Raw genomic sequence first — 19,267 nt, 5'->3', positions numbered from 1 at the left:
TATAATAATAATAATAATAATAATAATAGTTTATATTCTTCTCTCTATTTATTCTGTTAAACAAAATCAAACAAAAACTTATCCAAGCTTTTGAATTGAAAACAAAAAAGAACTCCAAAGACGAAAAAATACTTTGAGATTTTGATAAAGTATAAAGTATGAGCATATGCACACTTACTTTTTTTTGTTTATTATTAAATTAAATACTAGATGAAATAATTATATCAAATTTTATAGTAAGGGAAATAATAATAGAAAGAGGGGGTGGAGATAGTGTGAGAAAATTTATACTTTGAGTAATGTAAAAAATAAAATAAGGATAATAAATAAATAATACTCAAAAATATTATTGATAAGTTTAAACATTAATCTAAGCTATAGAATAAAAGAACACAAGAATAAAAGTAGATAAAAAAATTTATTACAAGAAAAACAAAAACAAAAGTCATTGTTATAATGAGAATAGCGGAAGATATCAACAATTCTAAATTATGGGTAACTTAATAATATGGACAAAAAAACCCCCCAAAAGGGAGAAAAAAATATGTAAATACAAAATTTCAGTATTGAGATATATAAAATGATAAGACTTATTTGATCTTTGAGATAAGATTTTGTTTTTGAAATAATTCATATGGTCATTCTATATAGATAAGATCACGTAACTGAAAATATTATAATAGTTAAAACTAAAATAAAAAATATAGACATTTGACATAATTCAAAGAAACAAATAAAAATATAAATAAATAATGTAAATTTTTATGTAATAATTTTAATAAAAAAAGTAAAAGTCAACTTTCATACTAAATACAAAAAGGAAGAAGAATTTAATTTAATTGCTTATTGAAAGTGATACTAAAATAATATTTATTATAGTTATTAGTAGATTTATGACATATAACAAACAAACTTCTCTGTTTAGGCTTTGAACTAATTCAACACCACACATTTAGAAAAATAATATAAAATATTCATATTATAGATAAAAGCTAAACAAAAAACGTTAAAATATTATAGAACAAAAACTAATGTATAAAGAGAAAATAGAGATAATATAATTTTATCCATACTTTAAATTTATTTGACAAAAATATAAATAAATAATACTAAAAAATGTTATTGATAAATTTGAACAACGAGAAAATTCTGAGAAATAGTCATCCAAAATAAAGTCAAGTTAAATTTTATGAGTAATACAAAACTATATCCATTTTATTATATTACTGTGGTAAGTTGCTAAAAATTTCATGTCATAATTTGACAATACTAAGTAGCGGATAATACAATTAAAATAAGCAAGGAACAAAAAAAATATAAATTTTAGAAAAAATATAGAAATATAAGACTTATAAGTAGAATTATGATGAGAAAATTCGTACATATACACATAATTGAAATTATAATAAACAAAGAGTCATAAAGGAAGAATATTAAAGAAAGAAGGAATTTCAAGTGATAACGTAAAATGTATATATTAATTAATGTTTTCATATAGGAAGTTTTAGTTATTAAATAGAAGAATATAACTCATAATTCCTTATTGAAAAATAATTAAATAAATAAAATAAAATTTGTATATAATATACATAATATATATATATATATATATATATATATATATATATATTATATATTTTTAAAAAAAAATTAAAAGGCTTATCTTTTTATATTTTTGATGAATTCAAAATTATAATTTAAACAAAAAAAAAGATATTACATAATTTTAATTACAAGTAGAATGCAAAATGAGAAGACTAATCAAATATTACAGTAGAAAAGAATGTATAAAAAGAGAGGGATAAAGATAATATTAGAATATTTATAATCTAAATTAATTAATAAAAATGAGAGGTAAGTAAATAATACTCAAAAAATATATTGATAAATTTACAGTTAAAGAATTTTAAACATAAAAAATAATAAAAATATTTTTAGATTAAGAAAATATATATCTATGTTATATTATAGAAAAACAGTAACAAAATATTAAGCCAATTGACAAGTTAATAAAAAGTTATATTAGTAAATATTTAGTACTAAGTGCTTGCTAATTTAATAAAAAATAAAATAACAAATCAATAATTTATTGATGTGTATCCTTCAATTATATAAATTTTGTTATATTTCTGCACATTGTATTAAAAAATAAAATAGCAACTAAAATTTATTAAAATAATATGATATATGAGATCATAATTTCATAAGATTCTTTAAGTTTGTCCGCGCATGATGCGGGTATAACACTAGTTACTACTATAATCATTAGTCAGCACTCTTAATGTTGTGGAGATGATTTAATATAAACAAGATTAAATAGTAAAGAGAAGTTAATAAAAGTTGCAATCTAGTGATGGCATTTTCTGTTTTTCACCTTGCGCCACAGGCTATATATTCCCCTAGCTTTAAAGGTAAAGAATGGAAAGAACATTTATTTTTAAGTTAGGCGCTATCGCCTCTTCTAATTAAAGATAGCATATACTCTTCAGAAAATAGAGAAAATAGGCATTTATTATGCATGCCTTATTTTTTAATTAAGTAGGCCAAGTAGAATACTAAATAACGAGTTGTGCAATGTTTGATGAATTCCATTTTTTAGCTAAAGAGAGCATAAGGAACAGTTAGCCGCGTAAGAAATCCTTTGTGAATTCTGATTGTGTCTCAAATCAATGGGGGGTTTTCCAACCGATAGGGATATATAAAAACACAATTAAATTACTATCGTAATACCAGTTTAGATGTATTCAAAAGTATTCATTAGCTAATGGCGGTTAAAGACAAGGAATAACGTAATGCCGAAGAGATTGTCGAAAAATATGTTTACCCGTAAAATAGTATAATTGAATTTGTAACGTGGTTTATAGACATGTGAATCAAATTAATCCAAGAATATAAAGTAACGAAGAACAAACTTGAATAAAATAAGAATAATTGAAGGAAAAATAAGTCGGGGCCTTGAATTGAACTTCTCCGGAAACAAGAATAATATTAGGAGCGAAATTATGGAGTACCGGAGCAATGTTTAGCAGAATAAAAGAGTAATATTAGCCTTTCTTCATACAAGTATTTCGTGTCTTTCAATGAGTACAAATTTCTCTATTTATAGCTAAATTAAGGGAAACAAGATCCCCAAATCAAAATCCTTTTTAAAGTGAATAAACACCCTTTTTTGATGGTCGTATAACCGTTGTGTGTAAATTTCAAGATACTCTGTAACGACTGCTCCTTTAATGATGCCTTCTTGAACTAATATCTTGCTTGCAAACTCTTATCTCCGGTTTCAAATGTCTTCGGAACTCATGCAACATCAGTCGCATGCTTGTAGCCGGTGCCAACTATTTGCTTACTCATCATATCCTACTTATTTTTACTGCCACGTGTCAACTCGACGCATGTCCACCTGTTATTCGTTAATTTTATTCCATACAGATAGTTCCCCTACTTTTCGGCGACTCAACTTGATGTGACGGGGAAGTAAATAGGACCTCTTTTCTTGGCGAAAAAGTTCTTTAACAGTCTCTGACACTTGAAAGGACGCACGTGTCTTTGTATTTAATGAACTGAACACGTGTTGTCCTTTGATTCGACAAGTATTTTTGTCAGTTACCTAGGTAATGATGACCTTACATTCTGCCGCATATAAACTTCTCCCCTTTTCACCACTTTCATATTTAATTATTACAAACTTTTTTCTTTGAGTCTTCTTTAAGTTTTTTTGCAACTCCCCCTTTCTTAGTAAAAACTTACAAATTCATACTTTCCGTCAATATGTCTTCTGCTATTTATTCCTTTGGTTACACAGGCACTTGCATATGTGGCGGCCCATCCGAGAAGAACAAGTTAAAGAAATCCGATGTCGGTCCTCCCTCTACTAACACAATCATCCCTTCTCAGTTATCTTGGAAGATGGATCTCCATATTCAAAAGGAATCTTCTGACCCCGATAACGACATAAACAGAGATGTTGGTGAATATCCTTCTTCTATTCTCCCGGCTAGTATTCTTGTCGTAAAAGAGGATTGTGGCTGAAAAGATATTGAGGTTTCATCCACCCAGAGTCAAGGAATTTAGGCCAAAATACCAAATGAAAGTAGATCGATTTTTTTTCAAGGATTACTTTAAGCAAACTAGGGTACATTTACGTTTACACGTACCCTTTCACTTTAAGACTTTGCAAGGAAATTGACCCAATGATCTTGGAGTTTTTCTGGAACTATCGATTTTGTTTAGCTCAAGTAGGACCGGTAATATGGCGCATGGTGGCTTGCCTTTGATTCCTGTAATAAAAACTTCCCCTTTCCTTTCTTAACCTCTAACTCTATGCAATATAGAATTTTGACTTTTATCGTCGTAGTTTCACATGACCCGAAGGTGGCTCAACAATGAATTCAAGAATCCCTTGACCTAAAGAGGGCTCGTGATGCCGCTCTTGGTTCGGGTGAAGGAACATGAGAAGCCTCCAATCACGGAAAATATCCTAGAAGGACCGACCACGGTGGTCCATGTAGATACAATTGAGGATAATGGTGAAGCAGTTTCTCTTCATAGAAGAAGAAAAAGAAGAACCCCCCCAGCTCAACCGGAAGATGTAGAAGGACTCTTTACGGACTTTGACTTAGTTGAGAATGTTGAGTCCCGCTTCCGGGCTCCAGTTGTTGCCTCCGGTCAGAAGGGTTTTACTTCTGATGCTCCTCCAACTTCTATTCCATCACCAGCTCCTGCACCATCATTTCCTACCTCACAGCCGATGCCAACCGAACAAGAGGAAGATGTGCTTCTCCCGATCACCCGATCAAGGGAATATAGAAAATGCCTTCCCGATGTCCATCCGAAATCCTAACGATAAACGCAGTGTTACCTTTTTGGTTTCAGATGAATTCTATTTGCTTTTCAAACTGGTGGGAGTAGCCAACTACTTGAAACCTTTGGTTTCGTACAAAGATCGAAGAAAAATGGGTGGTCTCTCTGCGGAATATTTAATCAACAACAATATGCACCTTGCTGCTCAGGTATCATCTCATCATTCTCTTTTCCTTTTCACTTGCTAACCTACGCCTTTGGAAACTCTAATCTCCAACTTTAAAGGCTAAACTCCTCGCCTTTGAGGGCTTACATAGGTTGATCCAAGATAAAGAGGCACTTGCTACTGAACGGGATCCAATCGCTGTTAAACGGGATCAACAAGCGGAACACCTCCCGGCTTTAGAGGCAAGGCTTGCTCAGATAGGCAAACTCGAAGCCCGATTGGAGCAAACCGAGCAAGAAAAAATGGCCCATAGCCAAGAGGCCACTCAGTTGCATGTTGAACTTGCTGAGTTAAAGGCCAAGTGGGCTGAGCTGCAGTATGCTATAACTTTGGCAGCCTAATACGAGTCTTATTCCATGGAAAAAAGTAACAACTTGGAAGCAAACTTACGTTCCAAAACCGAGAAAGTTATTGCGGCCGAGGAGAAGAGGGAAAGAATGGAGGAAAGGCTCAAAAGGGTCATGGAGCAAAATCGCAAACATGCAAAGATCAATACTGACCTTTCCCGGACATGTGACATCTTGAAGATTGATAACGAGCGGTTTCTATCGAAAATCCAAAGACTCCAAACCAAACTCCGAGATCAAGAAGATTCTTTCTTGCTTGAACAAAACTCCTGCACTTTATCACATGAGGAGAAAAACTTTGGAGGATGTCAAAGAAGGCATTTTAAATACAGATGAATGCATTGTTAAAGCCCTTAATTTGGAGATAACTTCCTTCGAGAACATTCCTACTCGGCCCACTGCTTCAAGCTCCTCGAGCACTTGCTCTGAGTCCTCGAAAACTGAAGATGAAGGAGAAGATAAAGATGAAGGTGTTGAATTGGATGCTGAGCAACCTTTATCTTCAAAAGATGCAGCATAGACTTCTCGCCCTTCAGACTCTACTGATAAAGCAAACTAATGTATTTTTTCTCTCTTTCTTTTGTAATTACCCCAGAGCCTTTATTTGGTTCAGGATTTTTCGAAATAAAAGATACTCATTTTTCCTAACTTCTATGCAAAAGTATCTTTTTGTTTTTTTATTGGCAAAATTTGGGAATTTTTCACACTCGGTCAACTTTAGTACCGGGCATTCATACTTCCGGTTTTTACCCTCTAATTTGAGGGTTTCATAAGAGAGGGCTCTTATGTTTACACCTCTTTTGAAAAGGATGTCTCATGTTCATTCCGGCACTTGCATTTGAAGTTTAAGTAACATTCAACGGAAAAAGACCAAGTCATATCATTCGGACAACAAATAAGATAAAAATAAAAGGACTTTTATTTATTCCTTTCGTTTCAAAGTACATTTACATAAGCCAAAAGATTTGTACATTTTCTTCGCTTAAGTAAATAAAACTGCCAATATATGCAGCTAACTTGTACAACTTATTTCTACAGAGCTAGTCATACCCTCCCCTGTCCTGACTCGAGGTCTTTCATAGTAACTGAACTTTTTAAGTTCAAGAGAAAATTCTCGGTTCTAGCAGTCCCCAATTTCATTGACACTTTTAGTGCTCTATTATACAATAACTCCTCTCCAGTGTTCGGATGCAAAGTATGAGAATTCGAACACTGGAGTTCTTGCTGATATCGACGATCCTTCTTCGGAGGATGCTTTACGTTGTTGCCTCATTAAAAACCTTTCAAGAAAAATCTATTTGAGACAAAAAATGGATGAAGGAAAAAAGAGTGCATCGCATACGTTCGGTTTCATTAAGGATCTTCAACAATAATACCTTTTGAGGTGAGTCAAGTTCCAGTTGCTTGGTAATTTTACTCCATCTTGATTTTTCAGTTGATATATTCCTTTACCATTTATAGCTGAAATCCAGTAAGGTCCTTCCCATATTGGTCCCAACTTTCCAGCATTGACTTCCTGGGTATTATGAGTTACCTTCCGTTAAATCAAGTCTCCGATTTTGAAATAGCGAAGATTTACTATGCGGTTATAGTATCTTTCCATCCTTTTCTTTTGGGCCACCATTCTTACATAAGCTAAGTTCTTGTGCTCCTCACGTAAGTCCAACTTAATCAACATTGCTTCATCATTCTCCTGCTTATTTTCTCGGTAATACCTAATGGTCGGTTCCCCAATCTCCACCGAAATCAAAGCTTCTGCATCTTACACAAGGGAAAAAGGCATTTCTCCTGTGCTTGACTTTGCCGTTGTTCGATACGCCCACAATACTCCCGGCAACTCTTCTGGCCATCTGTTATTAGCATCCTCTAATTTGTTTTGAGGTTCTCAATTATCACCTTGTTAGTTGATTCCGCTTGACCGTTAGCACTTGGATGTTATGGGGAGGATGTGATCCTTTAAATCTTCAATCCTTCTAAGAATTTTGTAATCTTGGAACCTATAAATTGTGGCCCAGTATCACAAGCAATTTCTTTTGGTACTTCAGACTTGCAAATGATATGATCCCAAATGAAATAAATCACTTCTCGTTCTCCAATCTTCTTGAAATCACCTGCTTCAACCCACTTTGTGAAATAATCACTCAAAATTAAAATAAATATTTACATGCTTGGGCCCTTGAGGCAAATGACCAACTATATTCAACCCCATTTCATGAATGGCGATGGTGACACCACTGAAAGTAAAAGCTCCGTCGGCTGATACACCAATTGAGAATGATGTTGGCACTTATCACATTTTTGTACAAACACCTTTGCATCTTGCTCCATCCAGGGCCAATAGTAACTGGCTCTCATTAACTTGGGAAACAACGAATCTGCACCAGAGTGATTTCCACAAACTCTGCGAATTTCTCTCATCATATTGTCAGCTTCTGATGGTCCTAAACACCAAGCCAACGGACCCTAGAAATACCTTCGGTATAATTTTCCATCAACGAGACAATACCGGGCAACTTTTGTTCGTAGTGCCCCGGAGGCTTTAGAATCACCTGGTAGTTTTCCATGCCTTAAATACTTGATAAACACACTTCTCCAATCCCAGTCCAAATTGGTTGAGTTAACTTCACAATAGCCATCTACGTCTAGGACCAAATGTAACAGCTGAACAACTGCACTAGACTCAACACTTTTCATCACTGTGGACGAACATAAGTTAGCCAATGCATCCGCTTCCACATTCTTTTCTCTTGGAATATGGATCATTGACCATTCCCTGAACTGGGAGAGTAAAACTTGAACCTTAGTCAAGTACTACTGCATGCTCTCTTCTTTGGCATCAAAGATCCATATATCTGATTTACCACCAGCTAGGAATCACACTTTACTTCAATCACCTCGGAGCCTAGTCCTCGGGCTAATTCAAGTCCTGCAACCATAGCCTCGTACTCGACTTCATTGTTATTCAATGGAACAGTTCTAATGGAATGTCTCATGGTTTCTCCTGAAAGAATGATTAGCACTATCCAAAGACCAGAACCCTTTACGTGGGAAGCTCTATCCGTAAACAAGGTCCAAACACCGAAAATAGTTCCCGATACCATAAATGCTTCTTTTTGCAGCTAAAGGTATCATTCTCGAACTAAAACCAGCCACAACGTTGGCCAAAACTTGTGACGTAATCGCAATCCTAGGTTTATATTCAATATCAAATTCACTAATTTCAACTACCCATTTAGCTAAACAACCCGATAATTAAGGTTTATGAAGGACGTTCATTAGCTGAAAAGTCATCACAACGGCTATCGAGTGACATTGAATGTAGGGTCTAAGCTTTTGAGAGGAGACTACGAGAGCTAGAGACAACTTTTCTAGGTGTGGATAACGTGTTTCCACACATGACAGTATTTTACTAACATAATATATAGGGAATCGCGTACCTTTCCTCTCGGACTAGAACTGCACTTACCGCAACTTCTGATATCGCTAAACAAATTAACAATCGTTCTACCTTATTTGGTCTAAACATCAAAAGGAGGACTGGACAAATACCTCTTCAAGTCTTTCAACGTTTGCTGACACTCCAGAGTTCACGAGAAGTCATTCTTCTTATTTAATAGTAAAAAGAAACTGTGACATTTCTCAGATGGCCTTGATATGAATTTGCTATGGGCTGCCAACCTGCCAGTCAACCTGTGCACCTCCTTAACACTTTTCAGTTGGTCAAGGATATTTTCTATGGCCTTAATCTTGTAGGGATTTACTTCAATTCCTCTTTGAGAAATCAAGAAGCCAAGAAATTTCCTAGATTCAACTCTAAAAGTGCACCTTTCCAGATTGAGCTTCATGTTGTACTTCCTCAAGATGCCGAATGTTTCTTGAAGATGGGTCAAATGATCCCCTGTACTTAGATAATTAACTGACATGTCGTCAGTATAAACTTCCATGGTTTTGCAAATTTGACGCTCAAACATCTTATTAACGAGCCTCTGATAAGTGTCTCTAGCATTTTTAAGCCCAAAAGGCATCACATTGTAGTTATATGTGCCAAAATTTGTGATAAATGAGGTTTTTTCTTGATCCTCCGGGTGCATCCTAATTTGACTATATCGGGAGTACGCATCAAGAAAACTCATCAACTCATGCCTAGCCATAACATCGATCATTTGGTCGATGTTTGCCAATGGAAAAGAATCCTTAGGGCAAGCCTTATTTAGATCTTTATAGTCTATACACATTCTAAAACTTATTATTCTTTTTGGGTACAACTACTATGTTAGCTAACCAATTAGGATACCTTACTTCTCGTATTGAACCTATATTTAGCAACCTGGTTATCTCTTCTCTAACAAACCTGTTCCTAACCTCGGCTAGCTGCTGCTTCTTTTACTTTTTTGGAGGGAAATTAGAGTCTAAGCTTAATTTGTCGACAACCAATTCTAGTCGAATACCTGTCATATATGAATGAGACCATGCAAAACAATCAATGTTAGCTTTATGAAATTCAATAATTCTAAGCCTGAGTACGAGGGTCAACCCCGTTCCTAAGTAAACCTTCCTTTCCGGGAATTCTTTGAACAACACGATTTTCTCAAGCTCTCCCACGGTTGACTTCATTGCATCCGTTTCTTTCGATACCTGGAAAGATCTGGGCACCCGGTAAACATCTGATGTCTCTTTCTCTCTATCATCTTTTGCTGGTACCCGAGGAGAAGTTAACACCGGTTTCTATATTTTCTATATATTGATTCCCTCCGCCTTGCTAATAGATATGGTGATAACGTTCATTTTCCTTGCGACAAGTGGATCACCTCTAATCTTCTTAATCCCATCCGATATAAGGAACTTCAACAATTGATGGTAAGTTGATGGCATAACTTTTATTTCGTGGATCCATGGCTTACCAAGAATCATATTATAGCCCATATCGCCATCCACAACTTTGAACAAAGTGGATTTCATCACCCTTTTGGCATATGCAGGCAACACGATCTCTCCTCAGGTCGTTATGCTTGTTAAGTTGAACCAAACTAGAAGATTTACCGCCAGAACTATGGTTCTAGTTAGCTTTGCTTGTTCCAAGGCCCTTAATTGGATGATATTGGCTGAACTACCTGGATCAACACCACACGTTTAATTTTAAAGTCTAAAATATTTAAAGATATTACTAGAGCATCATTGTGTAGTAAAATAAGGCTGTCGACAATTTTCTCCGTGAAGGTGATTTCATCATCTTCTGATACTTCTCAGATTCTCTTTCCATGAGTAACCGATATCTTCATCTTTTTCGCTGCCGAAAATGTCACCCCATTTACTTCGACCCCACTAAAAATCATGTTTATTGTTAGGCGGGGAGATCATGTGGTTGGTTTTGCCGGTTCCGTTGCATCTCGACTCCTCTCATAGTTGTTCTTATCCCGGTCACTTAAAAAATTCTTTAAGGTGACCATTTTTCAACAACATTGCTACTTCTTCACGAAGGTGTCGCCAGTCCCCAGTGTTATGACCATGTGTTACGTAAAACTCGTACCACAAATTAGGATTCCTTTGATTGGGATATGATCGAATTGGTTTTGTAAACCTTGCCTCCTTATTGTTTCTCATAGCCGAAATATAAGATTGAGAACAAGTCCTGGATGATCTCCGGTTCACATCAGGATCATTTTTGATCTTTTCTTGATTTTGATCGCGATTACGACCCTTAGATGACACTAAAGAACCCAAATGATCATCCTCAATCCTAATATTTTATTCATAATGATGATGGACATCGGCCCATGTGATCTCCTGAAATTCCAGTAGACTTTCTTTCAACTTCCTTGAAGTATCAGAGCTTAAGGGATAGAGATATTTGGTGAATGCTTCTGCTGCCCACTCATCCAGTACTGTCGGCAATAACATCATCTCCTTTTGGAACCGGATTACGAACTCTCGCAGTAACACAAAGTCTCCTTGAGTGATTCTAAATATATCTGCCTTTATGACTTAGACTTTCCTTGCCACATCATGAGCTTTGATAAATAAATATACAAGTATTTCAAAAGAATCAATTGAATATTCAGGTAAGAGTGAATACCAAGTTAAATCTTCCTTTGTTAGGGTTTCACCGAATTTCTTTAGCAAAACTGGTTCAATCTCATGCAGAGCCATATCATTTCCTTTCATAATTGTGGTATAAGTTGTAATATGCTCATGTGGATATGATGTTCCATCGTATTTTGGAACATCCGACATCTTGAATCTTTTGGAATCAACTTGGGGGCCACATTAGGTTTGAATAACAACTAGGTATATTTCTTTGAGCCTGGGCTCTTTAGGACCAGAGGTGCCCCGGAGATCTGATCCATTCGAGCGTGAAACTCCTTAGCATTTTGATCAATCTGAACATTCATTTCCCGTATAAACCTCATGAGCTCGATTTTAAAAGGATCATCTGTGTTGTTTTCATTCCTGGATCCGCTTCCTGCACCACCTGCTTGATTATGATTAAATTTGAACTCCTCCCTTGAAGCAATATTACCGGTTCTTTGTGCTGTCTGATTTGTAGGCATGCATGGAGGGGCTCAAACTCCTCAATTGGAATTATTTGAGGAAACCGATAGTGCTTTCTGGATCTCAATCATTATATGGTCCTGTCGTGAGAGATGATTCATGATTTTCCTTTGCTGAGCTCTCAAAACTTTTACCGTCTCGACAATGGGTTCGTCATCCATATTATTAGGGGTAGGACTCCTCGCACACCGAGTATTTTATTTTTCCCGGACAAGAGTTGTCTCATTTCTATAGATACGGGATTTACTAGTCGAATCATCCTGTTGATTTCCACCACATAAATTATCTTTGTGCTTATTATTTTTCCCAATATTAAGTGAGTTGTTGACATCGCTAGACGCCGTATTAGTGGTTTGCTCTACTAAAGAAAGACTTCAAAGTACATTAGTAAAAGATGAATATATCAAAGTGATATCGCAACTATCTATGCCCCACGGTGGGTGCCAAACTGTTTACCCGTAAAACGGTATAGTTGAATTTGTAATGTGGTTTATAGTTACGTGAGTTAAATTGATCCGAGAATATAAAGTAACGAAGAACAAAATTGAATAAAATAAAAATAATTGAAGGAAAAACAAGCCTGGGCCTTGAATTGAACTTCTCCGGAAACAAGAACAATATAAGGAGCTAAATTTTAGTAGAGCAATGTTTAGCAGAATAAGAGAGTAATATTAGCCTTTTCATACAAGTATTTCGTGTCCTTTAATGAGTACAAATTTCTCTATTTATAGCTAAATTAAGGGAGACAAGATCCCCAAATCAAGCTCCTCTTTAAGGTGAACAAAGACCTTTCTTGATGGTTGCATAACAGTTGTGTGTAAATGCCAATATTCTCTGTAACAGCTGCTCCTTTAATCCTGCCTTCTTCAACCGGTATCTTGCTTTCAAACTCTCGTCTCCAATTTTAATGTCTTCGAAAATAATACAACATCGGCCGTATGCTTGTAGCCGGTGCCAGTTATTTGCTGACTCATATCCTACCTGCCTTTACTGCTACGTGTCAGCTCGACGAATGTCCACCTGTAATTCGTTAATTTTACCCCATAAAAAATAAAAGTATGTGTAAGATGCACGGGTGGGCCTATATCCCATGTTAATTGTTAAAAAAACCCCAATTCAAATCCCAACACTTTAAGAGATCATTTGGTACGAAAGAAAATATTTTCCACGAAAAAGGTTTTCCCTAGAAAAGGTTTTCCTAATAAATAATTGGTTAGTTTTCTTCTTTATTTTTTAGTGTTTGATTAGTAGTACTAACCAAAAATATCTTTCCAAGAGTATTTATGTATAATCTAGGCAAACCCCGACCCGGACATTAACACCCACTCTGACCCTAACCCTCGACACCTAACCCTTGACCCCGATCCAATCCTAGATCCTGATCCCGTCTCTTGACTTTCGATCAACCCCGATCTTGATCCTGATCTCTGACTCCGACCTAGCTCCCGAATCTCAACCTTGATCTCAACCTTAATCCCCAATCCTCGATCCTATTCTCCAGCCAACCTGACCTAACCTTGAACCTATACTCCAACCCTCGACCCACGATCTTAATATCTGACCCTTCTCTCAGCTCTCAACTCTAACTCTCAACCCCGACCACAACCACTGATTCTCGACCTCGATCCTGACCTTGATCTCGACCTCGACTCCTACTCTCGACCCCAATTCTGACCCCCGATCTCGATATCCGACCCAACCCAACCCCGAACCTTATGACTCTCAATACTCAAGTACTCACTCAATACCTCTCGGTTAAAGAGCGATTATGCACAATATAGCTTTCTCAATTCCAAATGGGTAGCTATAAGTGCAATTAATATGATACCAAGTTAGATTATCCCTATCTATAGTTCAAATCCGTTTATTAAACTAATCAATAACTCAACTAGTTCAATTTCTTGTTAGCCAAGTTTTCCTACACTAAGTTCCTCTTTCCCAAGTAACAACAAGGTCAAAAAGGCATGAATCAATGTTTGCAACCATCAGTTCTAACTTTAAAGCAAAAACAAGGCTAAATAATACTAACCTAATAAATAACAAGCATAATATCAATAACCCATAAGATTTACACACTAGAGTTAGATCACAACTCTAGATAAAAATCTAGCAACTCATAATAAAAGACATAGACATATGAAAATAGGAAGAAATTAAAGACATAAAATCAAAAATAAAATAAAGAGTGGATGATCTTCTCCAATTGTAGCTCAAACTTGCTCAAAATAGCTAAAAGTAACTAACTCCTAGCTGCTACAGTGAAAGGATACCCTAAAAAATTCATAAAGTTCTATTTATAGAGATCCCAAAATCTCTGACAAAATTCTCTTCAGAGGGTTCTGCGGCCGCACATCGACTTTTGCGGTCCGCGCTTTGCTAGATTGATATTTCCAGTAGGGGAAGTTATGCGCTCGCACTTCATCTTTTGCGACCACACATCAGCTTTTGCGGCCGCACTTAAAATTTTCGGACCACATTTGAGGAGGCTTTAGACTTGTCTAACTTCTCATTCTCTGATCTTTCAAGCTTGTCAGTGCGAACCTAATTTGCGGACCAAGTACGACCGCACTTTTGCCTAAAGTTCCTGAAGCTTCAATTCTTCTTGCGGCCGCATTTCTTCTTTCGCGGATCGTAGTTGTACTTCTGCAGACCGCAATTATCCCAGCACTTCTACTCTTCACTGAATTTGGCTAGAACATCTTCTTTTTGATTTATTTCTCTTCATTGAACTTATACTTTATAGCACACCTGCAATTCAATCATTTCATTAGATTAGGGGACAAAATCAGTATTTTCAGGCTAGAAACTATAGCAAGAAGACACTAATAAGTGGTTAAAATTGATACTTATTAACTCCCCCAACATAAGTCTTTGCTTTTTCCTCAAACGACTAGATTAGCATCCTCATTCCCACATTCTAAGGTCATTTCAAGGAGTCACCCACAAGTTATTTATACTCAATCGAAACCAACAATTACCCACAATACTCATGCATTCTAAACAAGGTGTCAACTTTCTAAAAAAGGTGTAACTTGCTCATCTCATGTGACGTTAGTGTGACATTTGAGTCTCAAGAGTTAACTTCATTCATCAAGGATTCTTGTTCTTTCATGTTAATCATGGTAGACTCCAAACTTTTTCTTTTCTACCTTCCATTTGAATTGCTCACTTCAAAATTCAACACTAAATTTCTAGTGCATCAAAGGTTTCACTCTTCTCTTACAAAGAATGGTCACAAGTTATGTTTCAAGTACCATAGGCTTACCCCTGATTTACATCTCCACTAATATAAGCATACTAGGTTTGAAATCAAATAGGACTTCTTTCGGGTTGTAATGAAGGCTTTTTGTTTGGTAGGAAACTATATGAGATACAAGTGGTTACACTCTTTCTTAAGCATTTCACTTACCATATCTTGGCTCACATTTGTCATAGAACATCATAAATAGACCCTTAGAGGTAAATTTCTTTTTCTTGGAGGCTAGAGAGACTTGCCATCATTCTTTGTTGATAATTTTATTCATTTCTTCCTTGATTTTTATGCTAGAGATACTTGGCTCACTCTATTTCATCAAACTCTCTTTTCCCCCTTTTTGGTCTCCTTTTTGTTCACATTACTTGTTTTTCTTTCTTTTTCTTTCATGAAGATAATTATTTTTATTTTTGGTACCTTGATAACTCTTTAGATTCCTCAAATCTCCCCCCAAACATAGGCCTTGAGCCACGTATTATATATGAGTGCTTAGGAAGGTTTAGGTGCCAAGAAGAGATCATGAACAAAAGGTGAAAGACTTGTAGCAAGGTTACCAAAGGAGAAAGGCAAAAGGCTCAAAGGGGGTTGACTAGGGATAATGATCATATGGTGGCAATTGAAAGCTTAAATGGTCCAAGAAAATCCTACAATCATCTTTCAGACCAAGCAAACTCAAAATTTTACCTTGAAGCACATTCGGGCTAAGCTCTAGACTATCCACTCAAGCACTTGGACTAGCAACAAAATTTTACCTCACCTCCCATGCAAATAGACCGTAAAAGAAGATAGAGTCTAAAATCCACAATAACCATAGCCGAGTCAAAGATATCTATGGTCTACTCAACCATCTAATGGTTATCAAAGATAATTCAAGAGCCTCAAAGTCACTTTACTAGAGTTACTTCCTAAAAAATGATTTAGAACAACCTTGTCTGAAACTGTAAGCATGCAATTAGTTATGCTGGTGCCTCATGAAGCATAAATAACCCATTTTCATTTAGAAGATCTTGATTAGAGATTTTATTCATTAGTACTTACTACTACTACTACTACCACCACCAAAACATACAACAGATTAATTCCCTTAAGAAAGTTGTCACACTATTCATCCTTAGGAAAAGTCACTCGGTTCACACAAGAGACCACCTTTGGAAAGAACCGTGGCATGAAGAAAACCAAAGGCTTATTAACAATAATAATAAATAAATGCATAGCTATTTACACTAGCAACATAAAACTATTGATTATTATTGAATGTATCAAACTACTAAAAACTGTCAAAATGTATCATCCAATTATTACATCCCAAAGTCATAAAAACTCATCCAATCAAGTCAAATTCTCCACCCTCCTAAGTAAAAGTAAGCATTGTCCCAATGTTTAACAAAATAGAATCAAAGAGTAGATAGGAGAAAAGAAACTCCCTATGCATCCTCAGTTATCAGGGTATCACCAGGTGGGTCAGTCCGAGTTGGCTCAACTAAATGGATAATATCATCATCCATGGGAGCTGCCTGAGATGTGAACATGTCACGCACCACAGCAGTAGTGCTGGATGCAAGACTAGGTCAGTGTGAGTGGTAGGGGCATCCTGAGAAGTCTAAGCTGGGTGTGGCTAGGTCAACATGCCAAAGAGCAAGTTGCCTGCCTCAGCTATCTATTTCACTTCAGCCCGCAGTGACTCAACTGACTTCTTGCTGGCCTGATTCTTCCTCATCTTCTTCACCTGATTGGTCAACCTCTCCATCATTGCACCATGCTAAACCAAAGAAACCATGATCACATTTTGGTTGTCCAAGATTTTTGCAAGCTTCTCAAAAGTGTCAGGAGTGTTTGGCTATGTAGAGGGTTGCCTAGTGACTACACTAGATAGCTCGAAAAACTTTGATGTAGCTATCTGCATCTAGTTTTTAAGACTCACCAATATAAGAGAAACCCACAAGGCAAATAACTGGCTAGTAGGCATAGGAACGAGCCTCAGAGCTGGTGTAGGTAGTGGAGCATGAGCTGATGGTGGCTCAGAATGTGTTTCCATAGAATGAGTAGATAGCTCAGCTGAAGATGAGGGGATATCAAGAGGACCAGAAGCTGCTACTACAGGCTCATCAGACTAGCTAGTAGTAGTGCGAGGCTGGCTACTCTTCTGGGACTTGGGATTTCTGGGGTCTTGTAATTTATACATATCAAAGGGGACAGTTGGCTTAATCTTGGTGTCAAATGGTCTAAGCTCCACTTTTGCATATGTCAAGTACTATTTGATGGTGCAGGGGTACGGTATGAGGTGTTTCCTTGTTGTGCTACCAGAGTAATGTTGGCCAACATCAAGGAACCCATATTAATTGGATATCCGGCCATGATGGAAGCCATGAGAACTTCCCTCTATAATGGTAGATTGTTTTCTTTCAAGCACGGGTCAAGTCTTGTACACACAAATATTTTCCAACACTTTGCCTCGAAGCTCAAGGTCTTGAGGAAGATTGGAAATCCGGAACCTATCATAGGAGAGGTAGGTTCTAGTGCAAGAATCTCAACAAGCCACGGTCAGACCTCCTCCTTCTCATTTAGCTTGACTAGGTACTCCTTTGGCTCAACATCCTCAAGGCCCAGATATTCTTAAGTCCCAGATATGCATTCAATATTTTCTAATCAAATTAAACCTTGAGGTTCCGCACTTTGGTAACCTTGGCATCTTTGACTATGTGTGTTGTGTTGGCGTAGAACTCTCAGACAAGTTGCTCTTTGACATCAACTAGCACTTCAGTGAACTGCATCCAACCTTTTCTTTTTGTAAACTGCTCCAATACTGTCATATTGTATTTGTCTAGATCTTTTGTGAGGAATTGCCTCTCATGAGTTAGGGATCTTTCTTGCCACCCCTTTTTGAAGTCAACAAATGCATTGTAACTCAAGAACCGGTCTTCCTAGACCATATTAGTTTTGGTCATTTCTTTCCCATCCCTTACAACTTTTCCCCATTTTTCGTCGTCAAGGGAATCATCAGAATTAGAGTCAGGTGCAGGTGTATTGGACTCATGTATAGTGATGGTTGTGCCTTGGATTTGTCTTGAGATTTTGAAGGCTTAACTCGGGGCTCAGACTGACCCTGTAGTAGGGGTTTCTCCTCATTGTGCTCTTCAGATTGAGGCAATGAGTTGCCTTCAGAGGCCTCCGTAGACAGGACATATGAATCAGAGTCTGACAAGCTTCTTCCTCTCCCCCAACCGACTGTTTTCTTCTAAAATCTACCTCTGCCCTTTGGTTACCCCGACCCTTTGAAGTCTACGCCTTTTCTCTTGATCATACCATTGTTTGTTGACACACAAGGAGAGTTGTTAGTGGTTATACAAGTCATTGACATGAGGTACAAGGTAGTTATAAGTCACAATAACAATAGGGGAAAGCATAAAAGTAGGGGGGAGTTCATTATAAAACATGCAGAGGGTAGGTTGGAAGTGCGGTCCGCAGAAATCCAACTGCGATCCGCCAAATTAAAAGTGTGGTCCGCACTTTGAGTAAAAATACTTAGGTCCTAGAGAAGAAGTTCTTTGAAGGATAGTGCAGACCTCTCTTTGCAGCCGCAAGATTCCCACTGCCATCCACACAATAAAGTTGCGGCCGCAGAACTTAAGTAATCGTCCAGGAGGCTTAAACTAACAATGCAGACCGCAAAATTTCAAATGCGGTCCGCACAATCAAGAACCAACGGGAACAACTAAGTACGAAGCTCAGTGAACATCTACGTTATGCAATTTTGTTGAATCTAACTGGGTAACAGGCTAAAAATATGATAGCAACAATTCTAACCCATTCCAAACATTATTTTACAAATACCCCATTCTTAAGTTACCCCACATAGAATAGATAAAGGGATGCAATCATAGATGGCCTAAAAAAGAAGTTAAAAATAAAAAAATTCAAAAAAAAATTAAACAAGATCGAAGTGTTGCATACCAGAATGTGCCAGTGCAAATTTGATGATTGGAACGAGAGTGACTCAAAGTGAATAACCGTGCGTGCAGTTGAGTTTTTAGTCAAACATTGTTGATTAGGTCAAATGGAGAAAAGTGTAAAAGGGGGACCTAATATTCTATT

Source organism: Nicotiana tabacum, chromosome 13 (assembly GCF_000715075.1).
Source record: "Nicotiana tabacum cultivar K326 chromosome 13, ASM71507v2, whole genome shotgun sequence".
NCBI lineage: Eukaryota > Viridiplantae > Streptophyta > Magnoliopsida > Solanales > Solanaceae > Nicotiana > Nicotiana tabacum.
Note: the sequence above shows the minus strand (reverse complement) of the source record.